Below are 17,642 nucleotides of genomic sequence, written 5' to 3' on the forward strand. Positions count from 1 at the left end.
AAGCTTAAAGTGTCTGCTTGCCTGTTGTTTATCTTTATATGTACTTTGTACTAATATGGTCGATGCCGAAGGACTCCGACTTGACCGCTGACCCTAAACACTGCTAAGCCACATGGAGACAGATAGGGCGATTAAAGCGGTCTAATGGAGGGGGAGAGGTGACAGCAATTAGATTAAATGTGCTAGATATTCACAGGGCTTTCTAATTTTTCTCCTGGCAGAGAACCACAGAGCAACTTAGACATGGATAACACAAGTTAATGGTCTCATTACAGTATACATTTCCTCTCGTCCACGTAGGGAAGCTGTCATCGGTCCTGACGTGAACACAAACACACCAACAAGCTGGTCAGACTCTGCACTTAGTGCAAGGAGTAAAGTCCTGCTACACAGCCTGCACGATGTTTCAAAAATATTAATATTTCATATGAGGCTACGCAGACTATGAGAAGAAAAGCAGAGCATTCCACTGCCGCGCCCTTTGAATTATTCAGCATTTAAAAATCATCGACATTGTCCAAAAATCTTGTTTGCATTAATTAATATGGTGCAGTTAATGAAGCTGAAGAACAAGGCAGTTCAACGAGATACAACCATTCTGCTGCACTATTGAGATTTGTGCTTGTAAGAAAACACTCATATGTCAGCCACTGAAAATGCTTTTACATTTTTAGTGCAGATTCAAATCAAAATTTGGCAACAATACGTTTTCAGTTGAAATCAATTTCGTGACAATACGATACAAAGTCTGCCGTAATTTGATTTGAAGGAACGTCGACTTATTTAATACGTCTTAAAGTGATCCTCTAACTTAAATACATGTAGGCTCTAATAAACCACAATTGTTCTCTTGTACTAAAATATGTTGTTAAAAACACTTAAAATGTAAAATCAATGCAATATTTTATCATATTTAGTCCATATTTTGACCGTTAGTTGGTGCCATGGTTTGCGGGCTCGCAGTGATGACGTCATTGGTATCTTTCGTGTTCAACAATTGCTTATTGCTGCCTAAACTCGCAATGTAAAATGCCACCATGTGCTGCTTTTGGATGCAATTTCCAGTCAAATGGAAACAAGGGGAGTGAAGTGAGTGGTCAAGGTGGAACTATTATTTTTTGTGAATAAATGTGCATAAGTGGAAGCTTCTCCCCCTTTTTGGTCCCTGTATGCACGTATCCTACCCACCACGCGTTACAGCTAGCGCCCGAACATTTTTCCTTGATCCTCAGTCAAGTAAGGGATCCGTCTATTTTGTGTATCCGACGGTCCCACCGCGTCTGCAATATTGGTTTCGGATCTGTCCATTTTTTTTTATTCGTCGGTCCCACAGCGGCTTTTAGGATCAGTCTATTTTTTGGAATCGACGGCTGCGACATTGCCATGGGATCGGTCTAATTCCTGGATCTTCGAGTGAGTAAAAAACACGGATTTGGATTACTATTGCGGTCTTTTTTGTTGACTATTCTTCGTGGGAGTTTTCCCCAAATCATACTAAATAATTAAAGCACTATGGCACGCTACAGTGACAACAGTGACTCTGACGTGGACCTTACAACAATGTTGGGAGTTCGTCAGGGAACGCGTGTTTGCGTACTGCTGAGCTCCCGAGTGAAGAGTGGTCAAGGTGGAAATATTTTTTTTTGTGAATAAATGTGCATAAGTGGAAGCTTCTCCCCTTTTTGGTACTTTTATACACCTATCCTAGCTACCATGCATTACAATGTACAAGACATGGATTACACAAGCTGTGCTCTTTGGCCTGTACTGTAAGCACACGACAGCTCTGGATGCTAACAATCTACATAATTATATTGGGATAAGTTTGAAAACGCAATATGCTTACCTTGAATATCTGCTAATAAAACCGGACAGCATACACTCTCGCTCCCAACCGGACTTCCCAACAGGACTCTCTCGCACCACCAGTTTTGCCCAACTTTTGTCTTATCAGGTATTTGCTGCACGCATTTTTCCCTGAACGACCGACAGTGCTGTCCTGCTCTTCACTTTTCAAATCTGGCTCAAATAGGAAGGGGAGAACTGACGACATCTTGGGAAAGCTAACGAGTGACACGCTGGAATTTCGGCAACGGGGCCAGTGACGTCACGCACTGCGACGTAACAAGAATGGCGACCTATCACTTCAAATAATTTTACAAACTTTATTAAAACAAAAACATTAAGAGGGCTTTTAATATCAAATTATTATAAATCATACCAACATGTATCTTTTAAGAATTACTTGTCTTAAAAACAGAGGATCCCTTTAAAACAGCACTAGATAACTTTTCAGTTTTTGTCAATTTCAGCGACACCGCTGGAGAAAAGCGGTAGTGTTTTGCTTTAACCCTTAGATGCACAAGTTACTGGACCCTACACTCTTCCATAAGTGGGTCAAAAATGACCCATATTAGAACCAATGTGTTTTTATGCCATTTTGGTGAAGAATAATCACTTGTATATTAATTAGTATTATATTTAGGGCCACACAAGAATGATTTCATGCTTAAAATATCTTTATGATTCAATTAACATTTTTTGAAAATAAAAAAAAAATTAAGCAGGACAGCAATAGACTTTATCCTTCCTTGTATTTTATCATCAATGATGAAGAGCTCCCGTGCATCTTTTTGGTGAGACAGTGGTGCTAAGCCCTTGTGGAGGCACTGACCGATTTCTGAGGATATTGTGGCTCTGTGTTCTGCCCTGGGTGGGAGGTAATTCTCTCTAGTAAGAGCCCTGCCAACTCATTCTGTTGCCCATGATTTGGACACTTTCTTCTTCAGAGGTCAAAAAAGTGGAATCTTATGAGTCAGATTGATCCTGTTCAGTTGGATTTCCAGGTGGACAACTGCCACCTGGACAATAGTCTGGGTCCTCAACACTTGAGTCCAACCCCGTCACTGCCTCTCCATCATCCAACATCTGTAGGACCATTTCAGCTGTAAATCTAGCAGCTATTACATTTCGGATAAGGAAACATAAGAGTAGTCAGCAAAGAGCGAGAGAGACAGGGCGCTACGGTAGCAGTGCAGCTGTGCATTTTATACAGGTCGACAGCAATCATACAACACAGAGGAACCCAGGCGAGGATTTAGGGTCACCATATCACAGGTGAACAAAAGGTTCCCGAGAAAAAATGACAACAATTAGTTAAACATTCAGTCTTTTTTATGTTCTCCCGGACAGTCCAGAACAAATGGCGGGTGGCACTGTCCCAACACAAGGAAAACAAACGCCAGATATCCAACTGATAACACGACTGACAAGACTCCAAGAGCCCCTTTGACGCTCAGGTGGCAAAATCCACAACCCTCGTTGCCTTGACAACAGTATCTCGCGAATCCCCCTGTTCAATCCACAGACAATAATTCTAAGCAACACCCAAACACACACTTCTTCTACCCACAGCCCGCCCAGTGAAAGCCTTCAAAAGACTGAATGATTAACTAATTGTGTTCATTTTTCTTGGGAACCTTTTGTTGACGTATGATAGGGTGATCTTGCCTCCCCGCCTGAGTGTTTCTGTTTCGCCTAGCTGTTTTGATTGCTGTCGACCTGAATAAATTGCCAACTTGTTTTCGGTGAGCCTTCTTTAAACCTTTCAAAATGGAGTCAGTACAAAGGGTTAAGACTAAGGTGAACGCGCGGAGTTTGGCCTTCTGGCTGGATTGTTAGAGTCGCACCAGCGCTGGTCCGGCGGTTTGGCTGGCGCGATTCTGGCGGTCTGGCTAGAAGGTCAGATTCCTTCACCACACAACAAAACAAACTGAAGGCCGTGTCCACTATGTTTTATTTTTTGCGACGTCAACAAAAGCACATCAACAGGACGTACTCATAATTTCCAATTAGCAAATGGTAAGGATCATCTTACCCAGAGCATGTGAAGGCAGAAACTCAGTCAACAGTGTAGTGCACGCCATTTTGTATCAGCAGTTTCAATATTTTACTCCAGAAAATAGTCAGAATTTGTCCACTGTACTACAATTTTCACAATTTGACACTGTGTATTTGGCATGAATAGAAAGCTGCTTTTTGTACAGCACGATGTGATATTTAAGAGTCGATTTATGGCTAGCTCAGCTCTTATCAAAGCCATTGCTATTTTCCAATGCCTTTTGGGAGGAGTATACAAGGCCCAGGTGGTGTTTGAAATGAGGTGACATTTTTTTTCTTTTGCTGTGAAGTCTGTTGTGCACTATAACCCTGGAAAAGCTAAAAAATAAAATAAAAAAGAATTCACAATTTTCACTCTCCTCAACGACATCTTCAACAAGGTTTAACGTGCCAATGGAAACACCACCGTCAAGACTTGGTTTCACAGTGATGTCACCCAGGAAGCCATTCATGGGCAGTGTTGTCACAGATTACTTGAAAAAGTAATTTAATTACTGATTACTGATTACGCCTCAAAAAAGTAATCTAGTTACTTTACTGATTACTTCATTATCAAAGTAACTAAGTTACTTTAAAAGTAATCTATTAGTTACTTTTTACCCATTTTTCTCCCTTTGCTGCCTCAACATAAGAATGACAACATAAAAATGTCATCACATGCAATTGACTTTCCGATGATTGAATTTAAAGGGGAATATCAGAATTTCGCGCTAGCTTAGCCACTCCGGAGCCCTGAAACGAACAAATATCTGGCAAACTGCTTGGAATTTCTTGAAATCAACTCCATCGACCAATTGAACCCCGCTAACTCTAAGATTAAGCCTAATGTCAAAACTTCTGAATTTCGGGTTATGGTTAACAGCATATCAGGGCCAATGTAAAACAATGCAAACTGACGTCACAATAATCAACAACACACAAGTGGATTGTACAGTGCAATAAACACAAAGGTGGTGGCTGGCGAAGATGCGCGTGCAGCCGTGCACATTAACAACCCGGAAGTACTCCTCTCAACACACACGCGGTCAATTTGGCCACAAAACGTGGCGGCAACTAAGCACTTTACACTCAATCGGACTTACAACACATCCCAAAGATGCTAAACGAACACATTACCTCACGGCATAAATGTGCAACATGCATATGATGTAAACAAAGCTTGCCAACTTGGAGCGATGACTGCACGCCGTTGCTACGGCAAAGCTACGAAACGGCCGCGCATGTAGGGGGTCCAACCTTTTGCTGATACCCTCCAGAATGAAGGAAAAAATACTCACCTTCATTCATGGATATCCACAGATCAACATTCACTCGCAACGTCTCAACACTCGGCGCGAATGTCCACCAGCCTCAGTCCCACACACGTGACGCAAGACCAAAACAGGAAATAGCTAAGAGGTTGTCATGGAAACACATACCGGGAACCTTTTATTTTAGCATTTTCTATTCAAAATGGTCTTCGTACATGACTACAATATTCTTCATTCTACATACGTTATGAGGCAATGAAAAAATAGCAACGCAGAGACACGAAGGAAACTAGCTTTAATCAGATTACTGGTGTAGAAAAATGAACGCGTTACATTACTCGTTACTGAAAAAAGTACCGTAATCAGATTACAGTAACGCATTACTAACTAACGCGTTACTGACAACACTGTTCATGGGTCATGCTCATCAGAGCTGACCAAGTACAAGACTGTCTTGCGAGTAAGAAATCAAACAAATGTCTTCTCTAATGTCTTGATAAATCACTGGAAGAAGAGAATATCAGAGCAGTCCCATCGAATAAACAAAAGATATACATATTTCATGGCATGCATAATTGATCATTTTTGCTCGCAGGGTGTCCTTTGCAGTTTGCGCTGAGCACTGAAGACGTAAAAATAAAACATGAAGTGGGAAAAGTCATTAAAGCAGTGGTAGGGGAGTAGTGAGTAGTCTCGTTCGAGAGCATCGCTGCCTTGGCTCAAGCGTTAGTGGCTAATTGGCCGGCATTAATCACCCACTTAGTGAACTGCTTGGCCAGTTAAGGAAGTTGGTGTCTTTCTCCTCCGTGGGTAAGGTTCACATCACAGGTTTATCGCACAGTTGGATTTTGCTCGCCACCTAAATTTGATTGAATATCCCCACATGGGTTTTTGAATGCAATGTCTTCATATGTAGGCTATATAAATGTACTCTCATAGACTCCACCATCAGTTGACATGACAGCTCCCATTGACAATGCGTCCACTGTACCGTATAGGCTCGAATATAAGACAGTGTTTTTTTGCATGGAAATACGACTGAAAAAGTGGGGGTTGTCTTATATTCGCGGTCTAGACGTTATACCCAGTCATGACGCTATATGGCACTAGATATCAATGAAGCGATGTTCTGTCATGACAGATCTCAGCTACTCTCAAGTTTAACCAGTTTGCAATTTTTTATTGCAATGTTTTTCCCTATTCAGATTTGTTTCAAGACTACAGTTAGACTTCACTTTGATGGTTAATGCAGTTATTGCAATTTTGTTGTTTTGTCACAATAGTTTGGTTTATTTACATTTCAAAAACCAGAAGCCATTCATTTACGAACGTGATTGCACTTTTGTTTATATATTTAAATGTTCAGATATTAAGATTTGAATGAGGCAAAATAACATGCTTTTTCTCTCAAATATATTGTTATAATCATTTGTTTCAGATGTACTGTAATTATTTTCTGCATAAAAATTAATTTGGTGTTAGAAAAGTCTTTTTTCAAACTTGAGTCTTGACTCTTCTTGTGCCCGGTGTTCTGTCAAATTTTCCGACCGATCAGAAATTAGAACTTTGAGTTAAAAATAGCTGCGAATACAGCGATTACAAAGTAAACACTACAAACTTTCTTTAAATAAAGGACTACTTACTACTTGATCATGGATGGGCATGTACATGTGTACCTCATACACATTAGCTGCACATGTTAGCTGCACAACAACTGCAGCCGCCCTCTTCCACTGAGTCTCGCTGTGTACGACTTCGCCGTGTAGTAAAGCATTATTTTGCCATATTCGTGTTGACCATTTGGCAACTACACGCTCCTCCTACGTCGACCGGTTTGTTCGGCGGTCATTGTCCACCTGCTTCCCCGACGAATTCTCCTGTCCGTAGTAGCAGGAGAATGAGCTCTAAATTCCTCACCACCGGGCAGTTTGCTGATCGGCGAAGACAATCGACAACCCAGTCGTCATGTGAAATGATCCAGGCTAGTTATGTGTGATTTTCCGCTTCGAAGACCTTGAAACATCACTCGGTTTGGGTTAGCATGTCGGCTAGCTGTCACGCCTCTTGGTTTGTTTACTTTCTCCGAAGCCGGGGAAGGGAAATGACATAAGCCCTATTTAGTTGGCATAAAAAAATCGTTCGGGAGGTGCGACAGTAAAGGTGAAGTCAACAGTTTTGACCATTATGAAGTAATTTTGCCATATCGTCTTGAATAAATCCTTTTTCTTTTTTTTAATTATTTCATATTCCATTTAGCACAAGACTTATTTGTCATGACCATGCCATTTATTTAGCTATTGGGGAAAAATACTTCGGTAAAAAGAATATCCTGTAAAAAGAGGCTGAAATAATGACGTTTTGACGTCACGTTTTCCTCGTTCTGAATAATTACCCCTCAACGGGCTGACTGGTCCTTCTCAAGCCATTTATTTAGCTATTGGGGGAAAAAAATACTTGGACAAAAAGAATATCCTGTAAAAATATTGGAGTAGAGAGACTCAAACAATTCATTTTGCGGCTCTCTTCATCGCGTTTTCCTCGTTGTGAATAATTCCCCCTCAATGGGCTGCATACTAAATCAGATGAAATCGTGACTCCGCTGACGTCATCCACCTGTTGGGGACGCTAGAGCCCTATTATGGTAGGCGTGGCTAACAGGCAGATTAAAAGACTCATTTCTCGTCATCTGCGCTTTGCTAAATTGTTGTATATAGTCGAATCTTCTCAAAATATGATTTTAAATCACATAATAATCCTATTTTAGACTTTTTTCCCCCCCTGTCGTACGCACTTTAAATTCTTTTATATTAAAGTCAATTACATGCAATTACATTTTTCAGCCCGCAGAGTGGGGCAATGCCCCCCTGTACCCCTCAATCTCTGCCTAAGAAGGAATTAGCCAAAGTAAAACATTTTGGGAGAATTTTAAAACTTGAGATGGTAATAGGTTTTCATATGGGAGGGTGACAATATGTGGTTGTCCCTCTCTCTCTCTCTCTTTCTCTCTCTGCAGCCAATTACACTGCAACCATACATCACAAGCACCATGGGGCCATTTGTGGAACAGACTGACAAATGTCCCTCTCCTTTGTCATAAGGACACACGTCACACACAGCCGGCGATGAATACCTCTTCGCCGACACATTTATTTGTCACGCAGGTATTTATCCCAGCACTGCCATCCACTGTATTATCAAGGCTGACAAGCCTGGCAGACATTACTAAAACGGCCATCCTCCTGCACCATTTGGATGCTACTGCCGCCCCCTCCTGTTATGGCCCCTTCAGCGTTGCATGAAAATACACAAAAAGCCCTCATTGACATTCACAAAAATGCCAAGAGGTGTTTGCGAAGAGGGTGGATCTGTTGTTTAAAAATTTACTCTCACGGGGAAAAAAAAATATTTCATGACCTTCCTACAACATAGAGAATGTATCGGTGATGAAATCATTCATGTCTGCCCTGTTGCAGGTTGTGGTCAAAACAAGACACACTTGGATGTCATTGCCTTATGGCAGTGCTTCTCAAATATTTTCTGTTAAGACCCCACCCCAAGAAGACTTAAATGTTTCACGCCCTCCCAACTTTCTGCCACCACTGTAAATAGTATCATTTGTCGACAAAATTATGTAAGTACACCTCTGCATAACATTGTGTCTTTTACATACATATATATATATATATATATATATTATATATATATATATATATAGAAACACATTCACCGGCCACTTTATTAAGTACACCATGCTAGTAACGGGTTGGACCCCCTTTTGCCTTCGGAACTCCTTCAATTCTTCGTGGCATAGATTCAACAAGGTGCTGGAACTATTCATCAGAGAGTTTGGTCCATATTGACATGATGGCATCACACAGTTCGTGCAGATTTGTCGGCTGCACATCCATGATGCGAATCTCCCGTTCCACCACATCCCAAAGATGCTCTATTGGATTGAGATCTGGTGACTGTGGAGGCCATTTGAGTACAGTGAACCCATTGTCATGTTCAAGAAACCAGTCTGAGATGATTCCAGCTTTATGACATGGCGCATTATCCTGCTGAAAGTAACCATCAGAAGTTGGGTACATTGTGGTCATAAAGCGATGGACATGGTCAGCAACAATACTCAGGTAAGCTGTGGCGTTCCAACGATGCTCAATTGGTACCAAGGGGCCCAAAGAGTGCCAAGAAAATATTTCCCACACCATTACACCACCACCAGCCTGAACCGTTGATACAAGGCAGGATGGATCCATGCTTTCATGTTGTTGACGCCAAATTCTGACCCTACCATCCGAATGTCGCAGCAGAAATCGAGACTTATCAGACCAGGCGACATTTTCCAATCTTCTATTGTCCAATTTCGATAAGCTTGTGCAAATTGTAGCCTCTGTTTCCTGTTCTTAGCTGAAAGGAGTGGCACCCGGCGTGGTCTTCTGCTGCTGTAGTCCATCTGCCTCACAGTTCGACGTACTGTGCATTCAAAGATGTTCTTCTGACTACCTTGGTTGTAACGGGTGGTTATTTGAGTCACTGTTGCCTTTCTATCAGCTCGAACCAGTCTGGCCATTCTCCTCTGACCTCTGGCATCAACAAGGCATTTCTGCCCACAGAACTGCCGCTCACTGGATATTTTTTCTTTTTCGGACCATTCTCTGTAAACCCTAGAGATGGTTGTGCGTGAAAATCCCATGAGATCAGCAGTTTCTGAAATACTCAGACCAGCCCTTCTGGCACCAACAACCATGCCACGTTCAAAGTCACTCAAATCACCTTTCTTCCCCATACTGATACTCGGTTTGAACTTCAGGAGTTTGTCTTAAACCATGTCTACATGCCATGTGATTGGCTGATTAGAAATTAAGTGTTAACGAGCAGTTGGACAGGTGTACCTAATAAAGTGGCCGGTGAGTGTATATATGTATTTAAACTCAGATGTACCTAATAAAGTGGCCGGTGAGTGCATATATGTATTTATGAATTATGACTGAAAGAACAAGATCCCTGATACAAGCGGTCGCAATGAGTTTCCTCCACAGGGTGTTCGTGCTCACCTTGAGAGATAGGGTGAGAAGCTTGGTCTTCCGGGAGGGGATCAGGGTCAAACCGCTACTCCTCCGCGTTGAGAGGAGCCAGTTGAGGTGGCTCGAGCATCTGGTTTGGATGCCTCCCTCGAGAGGTAATCCGGGCATGTCCCACCGGCAGGAGGCCCCGGGGATGACCCAGGACACGCTGGAGAGAGTATGTCTTTTGGCTGGCCTGGGAACGCCTTGGGGTCCCGCCGGAAGAGCTGGTTGAAGTGGCTGGGGAAAAGAACGTCACGGCTTCCCTGCTAAAGCTGCTGCCCGACCCTGGATAAAGCGATGGATGGATGGATGGATGGATGGATGGATGGATGGATGGATGGATGGATGGATGGATGGATGGATGGATGGATGGATGGATGGATGGATGGATGGATGGATGGATGGATGGATGGATGGATGGATGGATTAAAATTGCTTTGTTTGTAACAGAAAAGACAAAGGGCATCAACCTGCTCTCGAGCCGAATGAAATAATCCATGCAATCAGATTCGATTATTTATGTGACGACCCTCTTAATGTCTTGGGTTTGATAAAATTTGTAAAATTTTTAAATAAAAAACTAAACTAGTAGCTCGCCAATGCTGTTGACGTCGCACAGCGGTGACGTCACAGGGCCACACTGTAAAGTAGTGATTTAAATACACCACAAGGTGTCATTGGCGAGTTTTAAATTAATAAGAGCTCAAAACCATGATTGCGTTTTGTCCCTCGACTGACGCTGTAGTTGAGTCCGTCACAACAAACAGGACTTCCGATAATGGCTCCCAGCATCATAGTCTGTATTTTGGGACTAAATATTGCCATCCAGTGTATTTGTTGAGCTAAACCAGTAGCTAAAATGTTTAAATAGAAGTTGACCAAACTGTGAGTAAGTTTTATGTGTATTATGACTATATTTTGATTGTGAATTTGGTGAATGCCAGTTCTCTTTGCATTGTTGTTTAACTGTGTGAGAATAGGGCATCCTTAATACATATTGAAGCACTTTTGTTTTTATGAACATTTTTTTTAGAGATATGAATGTTATTTTTGTTGGATTTTGACTATTTAATACTTATGTTTGTTGTGAAGGAGTTGCTAAAGCTTATGCCAATAAACGGGGCGGTCCAAGCTACGAATCTGAATGCGTGTCCAATCTCTTTCTGCCTTATACCCCATTGTGCATTAAAGGAAAACTTCTGCGTCAGTCAAGGGACAAGACGCAGTCAATGGCTTGATACCTAATTAATTTAAAACCCGCCATTGACACCCTGTGGCGTATTTAAATCACTACCTCACATAATTAAAGAGTGACAAGTTTTTTTTTTTTTTTTAAGAGTGACACTGAAGTACGGCAGCGTGGCCCTTTGACGTCATCGCCCAGCGACGTAAACAACAATGGTGACCTACCAGTTAAAATAATTTTACAAATATTATTGAAACGAAAATATTAAGAGGGGTTTTAATATCAAATTATTATAACTTGTACTAACATTTGTCTTTTAAGAACTACATGTCTTTCTATCCAAAGTACCCTTTAAAGAACAACGTCACTCTTGCGTGTCGGAAGTCGTCTTCACAACAACAGTAGTATCAGCTCTTTTGCTATGGTGTGGGTTTATTTTGCACTGAGCATGCTAACAGTGCTTGCTGGTTTTCTGATGAAACACAAAGCGGGACGATTGTTGGCAACACTCGGCACGTTTCCATGGTAAAAAAAAACAAGCGGCTTATCATTGTGATTGGGGTCTGATATCTTATTTGATTTGGCTTCCTGCCGTCCGCTGCAAACATTTTTAGACACCATAAACAGACTGGTCTTTCCTCATCTCCCACTGTATTAAAAGTCAAGGCCAAAAGCCAAACGCAAAGTATGCTTCGTCACATTTCCTCATCTTAGCTCTTCTTATCTCCAGTGCTCTTTGCTGTGTGCTCTTGTTTGGTTCAAAAATACTGCGCACATTTTGAAAATGACAGCGCCACTGCCACCCACTGAGTGGATGTGCCATTACACTCCATTCTAGTACGGCAAAAAAATGTTCCCTGAGGTCACATGCGCCACCCCCCGGCATTGTTCTGTGCCCCGCTATTTGAGAAGTACTGCATTATGGTGAGGCGATCCATCTCTTTTGCAACCATGCCCAAACACCATTGGGTGACAACGAACAAGGAGCCGTTAAGCAAGGTCGAGGACGTGGCTCCCGTGATGCCATCACATGGGCCAAGCATTTACACTATCATATCCACCGAGTCCCTGACCTCTTCACTTGTGCTTAATCAAAAGTATCAGGACACCCTTCCAGTGAAAATATGAAGTTAGTGCGTATGACACAAAAAAGCATGTTTATTTCATATTTCACGCGGTGTTTTATGCTCCTGAATGAAATGGGCTTGGATGTGTGTGGAAGCGATCGTTTTATATATTCAATTTTTCAATCCCGCGCCATGAAAATGAGTGACTTCCGGCTTCAGCCACGGGTTTAAGACGAAAGTGAATGTGACGTCACCTGGGTCAGCATCTTACAATACAGGATTGCTTTAAAGCATGCAGATGGACTGCGGATTCGGCTAATTTTGCTGATTAATTTGTTTATTTTTCGCATCATGCCAGCCAAACGGCTGCAGAAAATTGTTGCTGCACCAGGGAGAGGCGTGTGAGTCTTTTTGGGTTTCAAAAGGTTCCCATTCACCGCAGATATTGGCCAAAACAAGCCCTACTACTGTGGGACAATTGGACTTAGTAAACATCGTGTATCATTTGTATTATGTAAAATACTGGGATCTTGGCACATGTTTTAATACAGAGGTGGCTTGTATTTTGTGGCTGACAATGCTCCTTGTCCACCGAGAATGCCACTTGGCCGACGACTGGCGTGTTGTCGCACACCTCCCGCCGGGAGAGCGCTATACTCGGATTATTGCCTTCTCCGTATTTTCAACCCCATCAGAAATGGCAACTTTGTGTTAAAAATGGCTGCGAATATAGCGATTACAAAGTAAACCCTACAAACTTTCTTTAAATAAAGGACTATTTACTTGCGTTTGATCATGGACTTACATGTAGAAAAGTTCTCCTCAGACACATCCTGCCATGTTAGCTGCAACAACTGCACGCCGCTCTAAAACTGTTTACGTCCTTCGCCGTGTAGTAAAGCATTATTTTACGCCATATTCTTGTTGACCATGTGGCAGCTACGCGTTCCTCCGACGTCGGCCGGTTTGTCTGGCGGTCATTGTCCAGCTGCTTCCCCACAAACGAGCCCTCTGCCCGCAGCAGGGGAACGACGAGCTGTAAATTGCTCGCCGCCGGGTGGTTTGCCGATCAGCGAAGACAATCGACAACCCCGCTGCCATGTGAAATAATCCGGGCCAGTTATGTGTGATTTTTCGCTTCGAAGACTTTGAAACATTACCCGGTTCGGGTTAGCATTTCGGCTAGCTGTCAGGGAAATGACAAAAGCCTAACTACGGCGGCATAAAATATCGTTCAGGAGGTGCGACAGTAAAGGGGAAGTCGACAGTTTTGACCATTATGGAGTAATTTTGCCATGTCGTACTGAATAAATGCATTTTTATTATTTTATATTCCATTTAGCACAAGACTTATTTGTCATGACCATACCATTTATTTAGCTATTGGGGAAAAAATACTTACTCCTGTAAAAATATTTGAGTAGAGAGACTGAAACAATGACATTTTGCGGCTCTCTTTGTCGCATTTTCCTCATTCTGAATAATTCCTCCTCAATGGGCTGAACTCCAAATCAGATGAAACCATGACCCTGCCGATGTCATCCTCATGTTGGGGACGCTAGAGCCCTATAATGGTAGGCGTGGCTAAATGGCGGATTAATAGACTAATTTCCCGTCATCTGCGCTTTGCCAAATTGTTGTATATAGTCGAATCGTCTCAAATATGATCCTAATTCACATAATGATGCTATTTTTTTGTCCTGTTGTACACACTTTAAATTTTACACAAAAACTAGGGATGCACGATATCCATTTTTTAAAACCGATACCGATATCGATAACTTCCTGCTCCTCAAGGACCTCAATAACCGATAATATATATAGAATTTTAAAATCTTTATTCACCTGTTTTTGAGCAACTGTAGGTCAAAAATACTAGTGCTGGATTCAGCATAGATTTGCCTTTGACCTAATCAGAATTTTCATGATGACATGAACATTATTATAATGAACAAAACAAAGACGAGAAGCGTTTTGAGTTCAAATAAAGTGCCCATATTAGTATTTTTCCAAATAAATATAATTTCAGTCAATCACAATCAATCAGTCAATATCATTGACGATGTGTTCCCCTAAAAATGAGCACTGAACTTATACATTAACTAGGGTTGTTCCGATCATGTTTTTTTGCTCCCGATCCGATCCCAATCGTTTTAGTTTGAGTATCTGCCGATCCCGATACTTCCCGATCCGATTGCGTTTTTTTTTTTGCTCCCGATTCAATTCCAATCATTCCCGATAATTTTTCCCGATCATATACATTTTGGCAATGCATTAAGAAAAAAAATGAATAAAACTCGGACGAATATATACATTCAACATACAGTACATTAGTACTGTATTTGTTTATTATGACAATAAATCCTCAAGATGGCATTTACATTATTAACATTCTGTGAGAGGGATCCACGGATAGAAAGACTTGTAATTCTTAAAGGATAAATGTGACTTTGTATATTGTGACTAAATATTGCCATCTAGTGTATTTGTTGAGCTTTCAGTAAATGATACTGTAGCCATCTGTTCTGCCCAAATGCATGATGGGAAGTGCACACATGACTGTGCGTAGTGGTACCGATTGATATATCTTCTCTGCGTTGGGAAATAACATAGGGTGTTAAGAAAAAGATCAATTACGACCTTTCTTCCCCTCATTGCTTCCCACAATATTTCTAATCATAGGGAGAGGGATTGTAAGGCTTTAGCCAATTAAAAAAACGCTCCAAAAGCTGCCAAAATTCACTTTACTCATTTTATGCTGCCTTTTAGCTCTATATATAGGTAAACAGATTGAACGCGACAATGCGTGAGTGGGTCGTGCAGCACATGCGTTAACTGCGTTAAATATTTTAAACGTGATAAATTTTTTTAAAAATTAATTACTGCCGTTAACGGGATAAATTTGATAATCCTACCCTAAGCCTAAACCAGTACTTCTCAAATAGTGGGGCGCGCCCCCCCGGGGGGGCGCAGAGCGATGCCAGGGGGCCGCGTGTGACCTCGGGGAACATGCTTTTTTTTTCTGCCGTACTGGAATAAAGTGTACTTGCGCATCCACTCAGTGGGTGGCAGTGGCGCTCTCATTTTCAGAGTGCGTGCAGTATTTTTGAACTAAGGAAGAGCACTCATCACACAGAAAACAAATATGAAGAGCAGTGCGCCGCCGCCGTTTTCGAAAGCCGTTTTCCGACCGGACTCACTCACGCAGCGACCCACTGTCTTGTCCGGTTCTCACGCCGCCGCCCGATAAGTGCCATTTTCGGCTTGGGATCGTCACGACGACCGCCCTCACCTACGGTTCTACCTCGGCCGCCGAGAATGCGCTTTGTTCGTGCCGTTTGCCTTTTAGCTTTGACTTTTAATACTGTGGGTGATGAGGAAAGACTGTTTACTGTGTCTAAAAATAATTATAGCGGACCGCCAGAAGCCAAATCAATTAAGACGCCACTTAAAGACATTCGACCCCAATCTCATTGATAAGCCGCTTGATTGTTTTTCAGCGAAAACGTGCCGAATATTGCCAACAATCGTCCTGCTTTGTCAGTGTTATATCAGTAAACCAGTGAGCATTGTTAGCATGCTCATTGCAAAATGACTCCACGCCATTGCAAAGGAGGTAATACTGAGTATGAGCAGCAAAAATAAAAACTGTCCTTCTGTCCAAGGACACTCTTTTTTTCCTTTATTCATTTTTGTTTTTTCGGTCAAATTTTTTGGCATGTTGTCCTCATGAGTGAATGTTTCTAATCAATTTGAATTTGTTATTATTTACTGATTTTATTACATTTTATTTTTCTGTATCAAATGGTCAAAAATGTACCTTGAGTGTATTTTTACAGTTTGAATGTGACTTTTTTTTTTTTTTAATTCAGGCAAATTGATGCACGTCAAGTCTTCTCTGTTACAAACAAAACAATGTTAATAAAGTTATACTTTATTATAAGTTGATCTATGTTACTTTTTTTCTTTATTAGAAAAAAAGGACACAATATTAGGCAGATGCGTATTTATAATAGTAATTTTATAGACAAATAATACTATTTACAGTGGCGGCAGAAAGTTTGGGGGGGGCGCGAAACATTTACGTCTTGCTTGGGGGGGGCGTAGCAGAAAATAATTGAGAAGCACTGGCCTAAACTAAAGACTCTGGATGAGGGTAACATATAATGTCTGTAACATTAGATACAAATAGAAAACGATTTAATTAAAAAATATATATATATTTAAAAAAGGCATGTCCGATTATTTTTTTGCCGATTCTGATACTTTGAAAATGACGTGATCGGACCCGATCGATCGGCATCCTGATCGATCGGGACATCTCTAACATAAACCCAATAGGTATTGTGCTTTGTCAGGAGATAAAACATTTGGTGCAACTTGAGAGGGGATTTTTGCGGTCTGGTCCATGAAACAACTTTCTTAACCTGGCAGTTATAGGACAGCAAGCCTATCAATAACCAAAAGGCCTCTCAAGAACTTGTAAACATAACACTGTAAAATACAAACATTTGCTAATTGCCATAGTCAGGTTTATCACTCAGTGATGGAAAAGTACGGCCTCTAGAACAGTAACAAGACTTTGCATACTAGCAAAACAGGAGTGGAAACAAACGCACACATCACAATCCACTGACACTGTGCCAAAAATATATGTTATCGGGCCGATAAATAATGTTATCGGATTTATTGGGATGACGTCATAATTCCTATTATCGGACCGATAATTATCGTGCACCTCGAACAAAAACTACAAAAAAAGAGAACCAAGAAATCCTCAGGCAGGTCTCCCACCTTTGGAAACATACACAGTCAGGAGGGTTAAAGAAGAGCTAAAACTCACACACCAAAGATTTTGGCCCTCTGGAGCTGAATCTGCACTCATCTCGAGAGAGAGAGTCACTTATTGGTAATGAGGGCCTAGAATCCGAATCAATTATGAATGTTCCATCAGGAGGCTTGGGGGCCATATCAAGGGAGCTAGGTAAAATGAGAAGTGGAACACAGGGGGAAAAAAAAAAAAAGTGAGGCCCTACAGGATACGATGTCTCCAGGCAGCGTGTGATTCAGCTCTTTTAATACATTTGCATTTGTTCACATGGTAAGAGGGGCTATATTTTATTCAAGTCTCTAACAATAACGAAGCTAGACAGTCTTTGATTCTCGGATA

The 17,642-nt window shown here is 41.5% G+C and overlaps 1 long non-coding RNA gene across 1 annotated transcript in view; it reads right to left on the reverse strand.

The window, feature by feature from the left end:
- The window catches only part of LOC130908759 (uncharacterized), a 142,055-nt gene that overhangs the window by 35,944 nt on the left and 88,469 nt on the right, over positions 1 to 17,642 (reverse strand). The gene's annotated exons all lie outside the window — the stretch shown is intronic.

Source organism: Corythoichthys intestinalis, chromosome 20 (genome assembly GCF_030265065.1).
Source record: "Corythoichthys intestinalis isolate RoL2023-P3 chromosome 20, ASM3026506v1, whole genome shotgun sequence".
NCBI classification, from domain to species: domain Eukaryota; kingdom Metazoa; phylum Chordata; class Actinopteri; order Syngnathiformes; family Syngnathidae; genus Corythoichthys; species Corythoichthys intestinalis.